This window comes from Leptonotus elevatus, chromosome 6 (genome assembly GCF_054856555.1).
Source record: "Leptonotus elevatus isolate MCC_2025b chromosome 6, RoL_Lele_1.0, whole genome shotgun sequence".
NCBI classification, from domain to species: Eukaryota; Metazoa; Chordata; class Actinopteri; order Syngnathiformes; family Syngnathidae; genus Leptonotus; species Leptonotus elevatus.
This window is the reverse complement of record NC_141244.1, coordinates 5,847,247-5,863,901: the sequence shown is the minus strand read 5'-3', so window position 1 is coordinate 5,863,901 and position 16,655 is coordinate 5,847,247. Positions and strand designations below refer to the sequence as shown.

At 37.3% G+C, this 16,655-nt stretch overlaps 1 long non-coding RNA gene across 3 annotated transcripts; it reads left to right on the top strand.

The window, feature by feature from the left end:
• Positions 1-1,929: 1,929 nt before the first annotated feature.
• On the top strand, positions 1,930-15,022 carry LOC147171870 (uncharacterized). Of its 3 annotated transcripts, none has more exons than XR_015095424.1 (3): positions 1,930-2,193; positions 12,743-12,835; positions 14,649-15,022. It is a non-coding gene; the product is annotated as an uncharacterized LOC147171870 (long non-coding RNA). The 3 variants fall into 3 exon arrangements; XR_015095422.1 differs by having other exon boundaries at positions 14,549-15,022; XR_015095423.1 differs by having other exon boundaries at positions 12,566-12,835; positions 14,549-15,022.
• The last annotated feature ends 1,633 nt before the right edge of the window (positions 15,023-16,655 follow it).

Sequence of the window (16,655 nt, the reverse complement as noted above, 5' to 3'; positions counted from 1 at the left end):
TTATTGACAAGTTGTTACCATAGTTGTCCAAAGTTCCCAATTTAAGAGGGGGGAAAAGTCCCACGATGCTCCCTTGAGAGTGACCGGAACGCTTTTGTCCCAGCAAAAAAAAGGAGAGAAGTTCGATCAGAATGGTTTCGAAGACAGCGCACCCTCCTCCTTCTCCACTCCAAGTGTTTTGCTCCCTTTTTTCGCTTCTCCCAAAAAATTCAAGTCTCTTTCATTTGCCGGGCCTCTAATTTGCCACCCCCAAGATAAAGCGTCACCGTCGGAGACTTTCCGCGTCGAGGCCCGTTGAAAAGTTGTTTCGGAGCGGCCCACCGGTCTTGCGGAGGGTCGCGCGGGCGGGCTCCGTGTGTGTGAGTGGGGACAAGCGGCGAGAGTGAGTGTTTAACCCCCACCAAGGCAGCAGGCTCAGCCCATTGCTTCCCGCCGCCGCTAGGATGTACCACCACGTTGCTGTTGAATGGAGCGTCCTCACCCTCCCGTGTCAACACCCACATTTGATTTGACCTCCCATCCCATGACGCCCCGGCACATTCTACCAGTCAACGCCTGTCAAGCTGTCATACAAATTCTAGATTGAATAGTATTTATTTTTTGATGTGATCATTTTTGGTGGCTTATCACATGTTCACATGACTAATAAGTGCACATATCTTGCATGTGCTTACGCTTGCTTTTGTCCTATAATTAATTGCATTGATAATAGAAACACATTTTCAAATTACATTATTATTATTATTATTGTTGTTGTTGTTAAAGGCCTATTGGTAGAAAATATGAGTTTGAATTATAAATTGGATACTAGATACTTTTAATTAACAGGAATAAATGGTCAGTTTTAATTCATTTACCGTGAACAAAAAGATAATTTAATATACCATTACTATCACCATTATTATTATTATTATTATTATTGCCACTGGTCACGTATGATTAAAGCATTCTCAAAAAATGTCAGCGTTTGAGCGTTTTCATTGAGAAGGGCTCAGCTGTATGCCCCCTTCCTTGTTTGTTTGACTGCCCCTGCATGTCTCCACCTCATACGAGAGACAAATCTGCTGGCAACAAGGTCGTCCGGAGCAAACTTTTCTTTCTGCACTCATTCGATCATCCCTGTAAGTTATGTCCAAAAGTCCGTTATTATCTGGTATTAATAGATGCAGCCCCAGGAAGACAAAATCAGCTATTGATAATTGCAAAGAGTCCACGGCGGCTACTGTATCGATCGGCTTGTCCTCCTCTCCCCTGCTACCGAGAGATAAGGAGACACACTCTTTAGAGCAATATAATTTCTTTTGACCTATCTGCTTGCTACAGACTTATGATGAATAGCCGGAGTGGCTGAAGTCCTTTATCACCAAAGTTACCCCCTTGATATAGTATCGATTCTTTATAACTAGCTCGCCACACAAAAATCAAACTGTCCACTTGGCCATCATCATCATCAATATCATCACAAAGGCGGGAGGAATGAAGATCCTTTTTTTCTCTTTTACAATCTTCTCCGCGGGCCTAATCGTGAGTCGGCTGATGATGAAAGGAGAGGGGAAGTTGCCATTCAAGACGAGGTGCCATTTAATCTCGGGGTGGGCTACACGCACGCGCACGTCGAGCAGCGTAAAAGGAGCGTGAGAGGAGGGTGCATGGAGAACATGCGCTGGGGATGTACATGATTTGGAAAATAAAGTTTGATTACATTTTTCCAAGCTATAACGTGTCGTATAGGGTTTTATTTTGCGTAATACACGCACCCAAATAAATAAATAAATAGATAAATAAAAATAAAATAGCAATAATAATTTGTGGTTTACACAGAAATCCATATTCCAAACCTTTAAGCAGACTGCAGCATAAACGGAGCCCCATCACGGAAGCTGCACTCCGGTAAGGTGGGGGTTGGAAAGTAGGATGGAGTAGTGGAAGGAGAGAGAGAGAGGGAGCAGAGGAAAACGTGTAATCACGCAAACAAACATTTTACCCATTTTCACCCGCTTTGGAAGCGTAGAGTTTGTTAAAACGCTCTGCTTTGATTGTGCAGACCCTCGCTTTCCACCTGAAAATGCACCGGCTCACTTCTCTTGAGTCGCCTCTTCTCTCTCCGGCGCAGTCGTTTGCGTCAGCTTGTCTCTCCTCCACCGAGGATACAGACCGAGGTGGGAGGCCGGGACAGTGAAGAAGACACCAAAGGTAAATGATAGACTGTTTTCTTTTATTATTTTTTTATTACCTCTGTCAGAGATTAGAGAGCATAAAAGTTTGACGGTTCCATGTACGCGCTTGAGACGTATTCGCGCAACTAGTGCATGACACTTGCACACACACGCGCGCGCACACACGCAGGCACGCACACCTCCCCTCCCCCACTGTTGCAGCCTATAGCAGCTCCAGACAGTGCTGAGTCAACACCAGCACCAATCAGAGAGCAGAGTCAATTTTGGAATCAATATGACATATAGCTTCTTAGTTTCATCACTATATATATATATGAAACCACCAGGCCAGGGGAAAAACAACCAATCAGAATGCGGAGTAAAAAGCGGCAAATCTTCATTTTCAATTCTAGTTTAACGTGTTTCTGAATTTGGCACACCATGCTACGCCTCGCTGGGTGTTCCAACAGACTGAAGTTTGGTCGTTTTCTATTATACGACCCTGGCACACCTGGCAATTTGGAGACAAAAGGTAGACTAGATTTTCGACCAGGTAAAGCCAGATTTAAGTTGTGGCGCTTGTGGTGAAACACAATTTTGGTAGATTAGATCCAGGCGCAGGCAGACCGATTCTGCGCTCCACTGATGTGTGTGGTGTATGTCATTGTATTTCATAAAAAATTATGTCAGCATCCATCAAACCGTCTGAAATCATTGGAGAAATCAATCCATCCAATGCATTATTATTATTATTTTATTTTTTATTATTTTTATTCTTCTTCTTCTTATTATTTTAATTATTATTATTATTATTATTGTTGTTGTTATCACCTTTAATATATATATTGTGGCACAAGTAGTGTGTGTGTGTGTGGGGGGGGGGTGCGTGCGCATGCGCATGCGCGTGTGTGTGGGTGTGGGTGTGCGTGGGTGTGAGTGTGTGTGCTGGGGGGCTTGTCACACACGAAAGCACAATTGGGGGTTGAAGGTGGTCTCCAAGTGCCCACTTCGCAGTGCCCAACTTTACATCATCCACAAGTGGAAGTCTTCTTCACTCCCTTATAAACATAATTTACGCACTGCGATCTCCTGTATGGATTCCATCGAGTCCCTTATGCTTCCGTCATGTCGGCCACACGCCTCACGACTCACGTGCTCTGAATTTCAAAGGAAAACCACTTGGGTTGACTGAGAGTGAAGACAGTTTCCCACAAAGTGCAAACACTCATCTACCAAAATGCCAAAAGAAAGAAGAAAACGCCATCCATGCGCACAGTTGGACTTGACTTGGTGCTACACTCAGCACAAAAATAGAGCCCCTAAATGTTAGCTATTTTAAGTTTTGTTTTCTTTGAGGTTGTGGGAGTGTGCCCGCTATATGAGTGCCCGCATATGTGTGACAAATAATTGCCACATCTTCTGTCTCTGATTGGTTGTTTTTTATCGGGTGCAGCGGTTTCTTGTACATCAAAGTAGAGGAATAAGATGCAACCAGAGACAGCTGCTTTTTATTTTATTTTTTTAACAGATCAGATTTATTTATGTACTACTGTCACAATTATACATTTTTCCAACTTTTAAGTGTTATGTTTCAAACAGAAGAGTGGTTTAATAGAAAACTAGCGTAATTATGTGTAAATAAGCAAATAAATATGTCTGATAGTGTAGTAAAATCATTTGTGTGTGTCTGTCAAGTGGCGTAGAACTGTCAGCCTTTCAAACAGCTGACTGTGCTTGACCTCAAACTGTCATTTTGTCATTGGTCAATGGGGCAATAAAGATTGAGCTAAATAAACTTTGCCTGGTAACAAGTTCTAATTCTGCAGCTCTACATGATTGTTCATCGATCACTAAATTATGTTTAATTAGGGGTAGCAGGCAATTAAAATGTTTTAATCGTAATTAATTACATGACCTCAATCATTAACTCACGATTTATCACAAATTTTATATCTGTTCTAAATCTAATTGTAAATAAAATGCACAATAACATATTTTATTCTAAGTTTTCATACTCTTGTTAATATAGAAGTGGAAATTTTTTTAAACTAATAGAAATATGACTGCATCTTTTAGTCATTGAAACAGTAATTTCATAAAAAATCATAAAATTGAATTAAAATTAAAAAGATGTACTGTACGATACAAAATGAGTGTGATATTGATTTGTGTTGGTAATTTTTCTGTCAGTAGATGGTGAGAGCTCACTAAATTTTTCTTTAGAGCTATCTAATCTTTAACATGAAGTAACTTGTGAAATTCTGCACATTTTTAAAATTGTAAAACACAACTTGACCCCAGCATCTACAAATATATACATTATTATTATATTTATTACTGCAAAATTTAGATGTGTATGTGTCTGCTGCCTTGCGACTAATTCCCCCAGTACAGGTTTTCCATGTAAGGGCCGGTCATTAATCGTGCGTTAAAAAAAATAGTGGCGTTAAAGGAACTTTAAATTAACTCAAAATTAACACACTAATGTTGTCATCCCTAGTTTTAACATTTGGAGTAAAATAATTAAATGGACATTGAATACATTTAAATTAATGAAATGAAAGTATCATTTACCAGTCCAAGGCATACCCTCCCAAGGTACGAAAAGGATTTATACCAATACTAAATTGGAAGGAAAACAAGCACATTATACAGTAAGTTTTCTGTACTTTTCCTGGTCTGTAGCCTTCCTCAGAGGTTGGTGTTCTTCCCTTTCTCATATATAAAGAAGTAAAAGTTCTTCATGTTTAAAAGTGTTTTAACTTACAGTAGTATTATTTGTACAGATGAAGCCCTTGTCTTTATAAAGATTGTAGTGTGCTGTTTGTGACATAAAGGAACAGAAAACATAGTCACCAGTGCTTACATACTGCGCATAGTGGACATGATGAACTAGTTCTACTTTACCAGTTGTATCAGTTGCCCTGAAGGTTGTGTGTGGTCTTTAAAGATGCAAAGGATGTGTCAAAGATCAGGAGGTGTAATATCATCTGCTCGTGTCTCCTCCGTGAACATTGGATTTCGGACACATTTATTATTTCAGTGGAAATAAAAGGTGACGGATAGCTCCCACCTTGAGATGAGCAAAATTTGATCTGACTGGTCCAATCTGAACTAATTGAAATGAATTGAATCAACCTATTTCTTCTGCTACTGTAATTAAATTAGAAGCTGGAGCGTAATTGGACATCGAGTTGGCACTCGAGAGGCGATGACAAAATCCTCATTGTTGCCACCAAAGGCCCGAGTGTCAAATTTAGTGTGAAATGCAGTGCACCAAATGCTGCCTGACACACTGACAAGCCTGCTACTTAGCAAAAAGGTGATCATCCGGACCATCTCAAATTCTGTAATGATCTCTAAATAAGCTGTCAGCATCAAGCACTCAGTGCCAACTCACAGCAGCATTTATCTTTTGTGTACTTGCATATTCATTTATTAATTTTAGTTTTTTTTGGGGGGGGGGGGGGCATTTACGATGAGAAGAGGAAAAACTATTGATGACCAATAAATTAAAAGTAATTAAATGACTAAATAAATGAATAATAGTGGGGAAAAAAACAAATTAAAAAATATAATTCAAAAGTTAAATCCAAAAAATAAATATAAATGGAAATCAAAGCAACAATATATATCCCTAAATAAAAAAAAATAAAAAAATAAAAAGTAGAAATAAATAAAAACATAAAAAAACAAGATCCCAAAAATAAAAAAATATATAAAAATAAATACAAAATTAAATACATGAGTAGAATTAAATATCAACCAATAAAAAAAACGCTCTGCTCTCACATTTGTTTATTTTTTTTTGCTGTGGAGCCCAACCCAAGACAAGCTCATTTGAATGACATTTCGACCTGACAGAGTGTCCGTTTTAATTTTCACTTTTAGTCATTCCTTTATTTATTTAGTCATTTATTTATTTATAATTTCGGCAGTTTTGGTTCTCCATACAAAACTGGGTTTTGACGGGAGGGAGGGACAGAACCAATTGGCTACCCGCACTACTGATATGCTCAAAATATAATGAACTCATTTGTAGGCCCATAGAATAGTTATGACAATTTAATGTTTGAATGGGGTATTCTTTATATTAAATAGATCTGCAACATGGGAGAGGAAAGTGTTTTACTACTCCGAGGCCTCGGTCATCTGCAGCTTTAATGCCATTTCCAAGAGCAACGAGAGAAAAAAAGGACTAAAGCCACACTGATGACACTTAATCTCATTGGAATTCCTTGTCAGGTTTGACCTTGGAAAGATATTCGCCACTAGACAAGTGACTGAGTGTGTTTCCATAGTTGTGTGTGTTGAGGGAGTGTTGCCTACCTGTGTCTACCTGCAATTATGTGATTGGACGAATATACATGTGTGTTGCAAAAACTTCAGGTTCACATTAGGGCTGAACATATATGCACATACATGCGTATGCAAAAGCCTCTGTGTGTATTGTGTATGTTCTTGAAAGCAGTTCAAAGAGTGGACTGCTGGCTTCTGTGGCCCTCTGATACTGTATGTGTCTGTTCAATAGAAGCCTTTGCATTTTTAAACAGCATCAGTTACTTTATACTGTCATTGTTTTTGGCACCGTTTGCCTTTCTTAATCCCAGTAAGTGCATAGCTCAGTGACAGTGTTGAACTCTGCTTGTGTAAGTGTAAGGATGCCGGGCATGCATTATATGATCGGTGTGCTGAATCTTGGAAATGTAAGATTTTTGTGATGGTTTAAACAGTTGCTACTACTGAATAGCCTAATTGTTTGTATTGTTACTGTGTCAGCCAGAATGGGCTAGATGGGTAGCAGTTGTTCTTGATGCATGTTTGTGTAAGTGTTGTGTGATGTGTTTGGCACCTACTTATACTGAATAACTTAATTTATAATAATGCTTTGCATATATTCTCAAAGCTAAATATTTTGGGGTCTTATTTCATCTCACCAGCTTGATCATACTTGTATAACCTATAGAGATTCAATGTAAAAGCTATATTGCGCTATTTTTGCATTGTGTTGTTCTGTGAATTTACAATATGTTTTTGCACTTTTGAGCAGCTAAAATTACAAACATGAACATGATGAATATGAAAAAAAAGCTGAATCAAATGTTCGCATAATTTTATAGTGGCTTAAACTTTCTTATTTTTTTAAAATCCAGTACAGTCTGTTTGTTGAGTACAGCTAAGTTGTATTTAACTTAAAATACATTTGCATTAAATACATTTGCATTCAATCTTTTACAATGGTGTCAAAGTCTGGTCCTCGAGGGCCATGCTTTAGAGGTTTCCCACGTTCAACACAGCTGATTCATATTTAAGATCACCAGTAAGCTCTGCAGGGGCCTGGAAATGATCCTGATCATTGAATCAGGTGTGTTGGAGTAGAGAAACCTTGAAAACATGCAGGACTCAGGCCCTCGAGGACCGGATCTTGACACACGTGTTTTAAAGCCATTTGTTTTCAAACATGTTTTAGATACAAGTTGTATTTAACTTCCACATGCATTACATTAGATTTGAATCATTATTGAAGTTCAGTTTCCCCCGCTATATTTAAGTGTTGTGTTAATGTTTGTCCTGTACATAATGTCATATAATAATATCAAATATACTGTTATCGGAATAAAACCTTTGCCTTGTTTCTGATGAAGGTAAACTCTCATGAAAGTTAGGACCTGATTTCAAAGTAGCATTTCAAATTAAAACCATACCTGTTACCAGTGTGATTTTTATTTTGTGTAATTTTTGGACCATGTCTAAATGCTGGCACAATTGGTCTAACGTGATTATGGTGAATTTGACTGGTGTATGGGCAGACAGATGAGCATGTATGTGGATGTCATCATAGTTCAATCATAAAGATGTTAAAAGCAAACCCTCTAAATCAGGGGTGTCCAAACTAAGGCCCAGGGGCCATTTGCAAATGCTACATTTGCTACAATAATTTGCTACTAATAAAATTGTTTTTTTTACTATAGAACTTTTCTACATATGTAAAAAATGCAAATAATCAAACCAGTAAAATAATTTCTCTTCATAACACTGTATTGAATAAAAGGCAATTAATTTTTGCATGTAAAACTGGTTTCCTCCACTTTTTGTCAAGGTACAAATTGTGAACATATCACATGACTGATTAAGTAACTGCAGATTGCTCCTGTTTTGGTTCTCAATCTAGAATTCAGATTCTGTTTAGTGCAGGGGCTGATATTTTCTGGTGAGTTACGTGCTCTTCTATATCTCAAACAAATTTTCAGACTTTTGAAAATGTAGAAGTTTTTTTTCTTCTTAATCTTATAAAATAGACCATCCTTTTACATTTCTAACAAAATGTTCAGGGAGCTCCCAAGGTAATCACTACATCTTAAAAAATTAAATGTAAACATAAACAAGTACATTCATAGCTTTCTAGAGTTTAATACAGTAAATATTTTTTCCCAAAATTAAAAAACTTTTACTTTTAAACTTTCACATTACTTTGTTTTAATGTCAAACAAAATCAAAAGGTTCCCTGAGATAAAAATGGTTTTAGATTTACCTTTTATCGTCCGTCAGATAAAAAAAAAAAAAGGCCGATACCGTTATTCGTCAAAATTCCCAATAGGGTCTATCCCTAGTTTGAGCGATAAACATATCTGCATGCATTAAAGTAGAGCATTTAATAAATGTTTGTGTATGACATTCAGTATATTTGTTCACGTCAAAATATTGGGGTCATTTTTTTTAGTTATTAACTAGTTAGAAAAATAGTAGGATGAGAGTGTGCAGTGGATCAAAAAAATGTTAAAGGCGTCCTCATAACATTAAATGTCGAAAAAATTAACATATAACAGTCCATCCATCCATTGTCTTTACCGCTTGTCCTCACAAGTGTCGCAGGGGTGCGCTGGAGCCTATCCCAGCTGGCTTCGGGCAGTAGGTGGGGTACATCCTGAACTGGTTGCCAGCCAATCGCAGAACACGATTGGCTACATATAACAACATATAACAGGTGCTCTTTAAATGTTGATTAAAAAAAAAAAGTGTTTTTAATTAAGCAATTAATCGTGATTAATCAAAATTCTAAGATGTAATCAATCTGATTAAAAAAGTATATCGTTTGACAGCTATAATACAAATTAAAGTTTAATGCATTAGTTAAAGCATCACACCATATTATAGCAATTCCCAAATACCATGCAAATATGCCCGGCATGTGTTTATACTTAGAATATGACTTCACTGGACGCTTAGTAAGTGCTATGATATTCTGGTAATGTCATGGATGGCAGCATTGGAAAAAGTCTGAGAAAAGTGAAGGTAACAGGTGTTTCATCTTAATGCATGATAACAATTATGGTTGTTATAACTATTACTGTTTAAGCTGTACGGAAGCCCTCTCATCTCAAGCAGAAATATTTGCTTCTTCGTCATTACCCCTACAGTGACTTTTCTTGGTAACCAATCAAGCAATCAATGCTACCCATGATGTGTTTTGCCTTGTTAATGTCTTACGTCGCTTCCAGTCTGTTGTGTGTTTTGGAGCAGCGCCAAATAGCGAGAGAAGAGCACCTACACGTGGTAATTGTGACACAGGAGCCTGTGATTGCCAGTATCTTTCACTTTGAGCGGCCCGACTCCCTATTCGCTTGCGCCGACATCCTGATTACAAATCATCTTATTGATTTGATGAGTGCAAGATGTTTGCTAATAACTGTTCTCATGCCATCTGTTAATCTTTGTTGTGATTAAAGAGGTAATCCCAGAAGCCATTATTCCCAGTGACAAGAGTAGTATCGTTCTGGCTGGGTCGGGGCTGGAAGGGGGCTGGAAGGGGGCTCAAGGGGGAGAAATACCAAGGATATCAGTGATCTCCGAATACAATCTACTGCACCCAAACATAACAAGCGCAATTAAAAAGAAAAAAAAAAGCAACACAAAACAAACAAAGAGAAAGAATTACACCCCTTGCTAAAAATCAATTGCTCTGTATAATCACACAAAATGATTTTTCTTAAATATGATAATAAATCACAGGCTGGATCAATAGCCTGTGGACCGACTGCTATGCCCTGATAACGTATCGATCAATATTTAGTATTTTAATTAATACCTCAGCGGAGTATCGAGCCTCTTAACAATGAGTGAAATATAATCCGAGATAAAAATGAAGCAAAATAAAGGCAATGTAGTTCTGTTAGAATTCCACAGCTGTTCCTCATATCTGTCATTGATCAGTCAATATCTTAGGTGTGATTAAAGACCCTTTCAAAATGAAGCTCACTCCTGCGTGTCTTTCTGTGTGTGTGTGTGTGTGTGTGTGTGTGTTTGTGCATGAGTGTCTGTTCATGTGTGTGTTTACATGGCAACACACTCATCGATCATGTGTAATAGCTTCAGAATCAACTGCTGTAAACTGTGCATACTTGGCCATGTAAAAGTCATGTGCCAGTTGGTTATAAACTAGAAGAATTATAACAAAGGAATTTTATTTCCAACAATGTTCGCTTGTTTGTTTTGCCTCTCATCTGATTGTTTATCTGAAGTTTAAGTAGACTAAGCCTAATCTTCACACTTGTGTTTAAAGGTTGCTCGCCTGTACTGTTGCTCGTCTTTCGGCGGTTTATGGCTGCTTCCCTGAACTGCTCGGCACCATATTGTAAAGACCTGCAATTAATTGGCCGCTGTGTAACTCTGACAGAAACACTTAGGCAAATAGTTCCAGAGTGATGCTTTTAAGTCAATGCATTCCGAATATGCACGCGATGGCCCATCTGTAATCTTTTCTTAAGGTTTTAAACACGAGACTGCCAACTGTTTTCCAATTGGATTGACTCTTGCCCTTTGTAATTGGAATCCTTTTGGTTTCTTTCCAATGAGATTAAAATATATATACATATTGAAACAGACAAGCATAGTTTGGTCAATGTCTATCTATCTATCTATCTATATATCTATTTATCTATCTATCATGGTTATACTTGCTTTAAGGCCGGAACATAATGGAACACACTGCCCGTGTTACGGATGATTTTAAATGTCTCAAGGCTGTCTGGGTGTCTTACCCAGGTCAATGGCATATTAGGGCACACCATGGTCCAGCCCAGGTGGTGAGTTTCTTATAAGCTGATCCATGACACATGAACGCTTGCACATACACACACTCACGCACAACACACACACGCACCCCCCCCCCCCCCACACAGTATCAATTGGTATTTTAACAACACAGTATATTCGGTGCAGCATACAGTATATGAAGCAACATGAACTGCGTCACGGTCATCTTGATTTTAGACTGCTTTGCATTAAGTAGCATATTGTCTCTGTCATTGGCATGGCAACCCACCTACTTTAGTGGTCCATCTTTTAGTGGGCCAAGACTTGGGCTCTATTTTTGTGTCCAGTGTAAGTCGGCGTGCTGTGTCATCTGCGCAGGGGCAGGCTAGACTAAGTTTTGGTATTTTCTAAGGATAGGCAAGTACCAATGCAGGTATCGGGCCGATATTAGGACACATTTCATGGTATCATCACTCGCGACGGGTATCGATACTGGTATCGGTCAGGAACTAAAGGCAGAAATGGTTATTTTGCATTTACTGACTGCCACAGGGGGCACCGGTAAGAGAGCACATAAGTCTTCAGTTGTACTCAACAATTTAATTAGCTCTGAAGTATAGATAGATCTTTGTATATTATATAGTATATTGTCATTGACTACTGCACTGGTATGAGATGAATGACGAATGGAGAACGTGAAACAGGAAACGGAAATACAGAGCAGCCTTCCAAATCAAAAGCATGGATTTCAAAACAAAATATAATTAAACATCACACACTAAACATCTTGAGGAATTCTTAACATGGTAGATTTTACTAAATTACTTGAAGCACTATTGTATTGAATTTAATTATTTGTACTTCACTGTATTCCTTAAAAATAAGTTGGACAACCCCATATTTTGATTGGGACTTTTTTTCCCCTGGCCACTGGATTATTAGTTTCATTTTATTTATAATTTTTTTTAAATAAATTTTATTGTGTGTTCTATGTAAATTACTTTTATGAGCTAATTGAAAAAATATAATTGCCATTCATTTCAAGCAATTTGAAGGAAATTTGTTATTATTGGGATGTATATGTCTTTAAAAAAATGTATCTGTCATTTTTATGGGGGGACATTTTATGTAACATAAGTACTAATGTGTCGGCACTTGGTATCGGTATCGGTGAGTAGTGAAGATTTGAGTATCGGTATTATATTGGTCTAAAAAAAAAGTGGTATTGAACATCCCTAGTATTTCCATAACCCGTTCAAGCCGATGCTGTGTGGCACATTTCAAATGCGTTTTGCGGCGCTGTGGGTATGAACACAGCCGACTTGTTTTACCGCCAATCGAAGTGACTCCTTTTATTTCCTTTAAATGCTGCACAGATCTCCATGTTGGATGATGTTAAGTTGACTATAGGGAGATCGCAGACCTGTGAAGTCTACACTTGGATTGTACGTGTTCTTTTCAAAAGTATGAATTCTATACTGTACATTCTGTTGTAGGCATTTGTCAGTTAATTGTCCACCCATACATTTTCTGTAACACTTATTCCTCATTAGCGTCACAGGTGTGCTGGACTCTATCCTCGCTGACACAGGGCAAGAGTTACACCATGGACCGGATGCCGGACAATGACAAAGGGCACATATACGGTAGATAAACAACCAATCTTAGTCATGCCTATGGACAATTTATGGACATGCATGCTTTTGAAATGTGGTGGAAAGCCGGAACCAAAATAACACAGGAAGGTCGCACCCGAGATTGGAACCCTCAACCTCAGAGCCATGATGCAAAAATATTAACCACCACACAATCCACTGCAATCAGTAAACCAGTGTATTTAAATTGTTCATTTATTAAATTTTTTTATTTTTATTATTTGCTTTTCAATACTTATTTTGTAATATATTATAAAGTAATAACCTTAGAAAAGCATATTCTTATAATTTCAACAATTCCTTCCTCATCACATTGCCATCACCAAAATGCAGTTGTTTGTGTTGAGTCAATGTATCACATCAACTCTATGGTACTGCTCACACACCACAAATCTGGATTTCAAATGCCAATCCCAATTAATCCCTGAGGTTAAAGAGGTGCCAAGAGGCCCGGTGTGGGGCTGGCATGGGCTGTGTTAGCTGAGTGGGTCATCTGCTGCTGGAATTACTGTAATTGAATTAATGTGTGTGAGGTTGGGCACGCGATAGGTGAAGACCTCATCAAGGATCCAGTTCACGAGAAACTCAGGGAAAGGTTTATAGCATTTGTGTAAACCAGTTACAAAGATGTATACACACACACACACACACACACGCACACCCCCACACACACACATATATATATATATATATATATATATATATATATATATATATATATATATATAATACCAAATTAATCGCCCATTTCATGTCTCAAATTATATCTACATTTATAATAATGTGTACAATATTTTCCCCTTATTTTTCATACTCTTGTTAACATAAAAGTGGGAAGAAATTTTGTCACAGTAATTTCATAACATTTTTTTTTAAATAGTTATTGTACTGTAAAAAAAAAATGAGTGTGACATTGATTTATGTTGGTCATTTTTCTGTCACTACATGGCATACTTGCGTTTGTAAGACAATGTTGACAGCTCAGTGCATTTTTCTTTTCATATTAAGAGCTGACAAATTTTTATTATGAGGTAACTTGTGAAATTCTGCACATTTATAAAAACTGTAAAATACAACTTGACCTCAGTCTCCACAAATATATGCATTGTTATTTAATTTATTACTGCTAAATTGTGTTACAGCCACTCCTTTGCACAACGTTGAATGCTTTTACTTTGTTAAACTCAATACGGATACACATTGTAAAATGACTCAACTTTGCTGGAAACAAAACATAAAATATCTTTTCATATTAACAGCCATTTCATTTTTAACAGGAAGTAACTTGCGAACTTCTGCACATTCTTAAATTTGTAAAATACAACTTAAGGCCAGTCCCCACAAATATATGCATTATTATTTAATTTATTACTGCAAAATTGTGTTATAGTGACTCCTTTGAACGATGTTGAATGCTGTTATTTTGTTAAGTTCTCGGATACGCATTGATATTAAAGTGACGCAGCTTTACTGCAAGCCAGAGCCATATATATATATATATATATATATATATATATTTTTTTTTAGAATTGGTTATTTGGTGGAGGATGATGGACAGTTGTGGCGACAGACTTGTTAGTTTGTATAGGCGACTGGAATTTTTTTGATCGCCTAAATTTACTCTATTCAGAATTGTAGCTCTCTCGGCGTTACACTTTTATCAAGCCCTGTGAGCCCGTATTGATTTTTTTATTTTCTTCTCAGGATAAGAAGACAGAGAGTTAGGGAGCTCTGGTGAATGGAGAACTTCCCTCAGATTGCTGCTATTCTCCAGCTTATTGCATCCTGTCGTTTGCACTTTCAGATGATGTCCAGTACGCCGCCGCTGCTGCAGCCAATAAACGAGGTGACTAACAATAGAGGAGAGGCAGGGCTGAAAGGGGGAGACAGGATAACCACCACAGCGTGCACATAAAACTAAAGGGGAAAATATTACAAGTTGCTTTTGTTATGCAGCAGCAGGAATACCAAGAAATGCATTTAATTGTTTAACCACACTTCAGTATAATTATTTGATTGACGCAATCACGTTATTAATGTATTTTCAAATTGCTCAAACAATATGAGCCAATTTTATATTACAGCTTGTGTTAATTGACCTATATGAAATCAGACACTAAGATATACTGTGATGTATTTGAATTTGTATTTTTTTAATAAAAAGAGGCTTGCAATCTGGCTTGTTTTCAGTTTGTGATGAATTATTTGTCACATTCTCTGTCCCACCATGTATTTTACAAGAGTTACCATGACAAGATGGAAGGCAAAAGTACCATTTTAACATTTTGAAATGTGCTTGTTGAGGATGTGTCCCTCTCCCCCATTGTATGTGTTACCCTGAGCCAAATTAATTATTAAATTTACCCTTAGGAAATGCAATCAAAAATTTAATGAAACGGGACAATGGTTTTGTCTCATTGCTTTTTGATAATGTGTAACAGACAAATTGTTGTTGTATTCCATAAGAGCTTTTTGCCCTTCTTTTTTGCGCAATAGAGTTTCAGGTCATTACCATAACGTGTGTTTTTGAATGTTGATCAGGGAAGAAAGATGAGTGACAATTTGATAAAACGATCTCTTTCAACCACTAATTAAAATTGAATAGCCACGGTAATACAAAACCGCATACTTTTTCAGGGTGAAGCTGTTTTGATACTTTTCTTCAATAGTTTGCTCCCTTTTGTTTTATTTGTATTTTTCTCTGTTGTACCTGTATTGAAAAAATACAGGTACTCAAAATCTCCTCACCCAAGGTGTTTCTTTTTCTTCTCTCCTTTGCTCTCTCTCTTTAAAATAAAATCTCTTCTATCATTAATTAAAAACTAAATCAATTTAAACTGTGTCAATGCAGAACAGTCATTTACCATGAACAAATAGAACAAAAAAAATTGAACTCTTCAAATTCTACAACATTCCCTCTTAATTTATAATCTTAACTGCCCTGATAAATATTTACATCAGGACAAATACTAATAACTTTGAACATAAGCTTACTTATGTTCAGTTAAAGGAGATATTCAACTTTAAAACAAAAAAAGTTTACAGGTGTCTTAACAACGCGTCTGCGGCATGTTTACAACAAAACTATGATGATTTTTGACATATTTCCACAGCGTCTTTCTTGCCATGGTGAAATCAGATTTTTTTTTTTTTTGATTTTTTTTTTTAGGGGTGGCTGTCTCATTTGGTGTGCCAGCCTTCATCCCGCCCACATACTGCTTGGCCAATGGCAAGCCTGCCGTTTGCCAGTATGACAACCAGTGATCTGGATTGGGCCGATGCCTTCCTTGTTCACTTCCCACCTCATTTGCATATGATCTATTAGTCAGAAGCGAATGCACTGCAAGCTAACCGTAATCTCTGCTAACACTGTTTTTTTATGTTAATTTGAGGAAGTGCCAAACAACTCACTCATAGACAAATGTTCAGAAAATACTAGATTCACTTTGGTAGCTTATTTTCAAACTTGATTGGTGGGCAAGCACCCTGAAGATCCGACTATTTGTATACAAACATTACACAGTAACATTTCTGCAATATGTCTCTTTTTAAGCAAAGAGAATTTGTATTAGGTAAATGTGTACGTCTTCATGCTTCAAATGAAACACTTCCGTAAAATTTGATAAAATGTGCAAACTTTTGTTTTTTTAACAAAACGTAAAAAAATAATTATTTACTATACAAGCATTGCCAGTGTTCTTAATTCCTAGCTAATTTGAATTCTCTGGATTATGCTGATTTTACCAGAATGCTTTCGAATGTTGCAAACTGTCTTCTTGCCAGCAAGACACTTTCACTCCGGGCATGTATG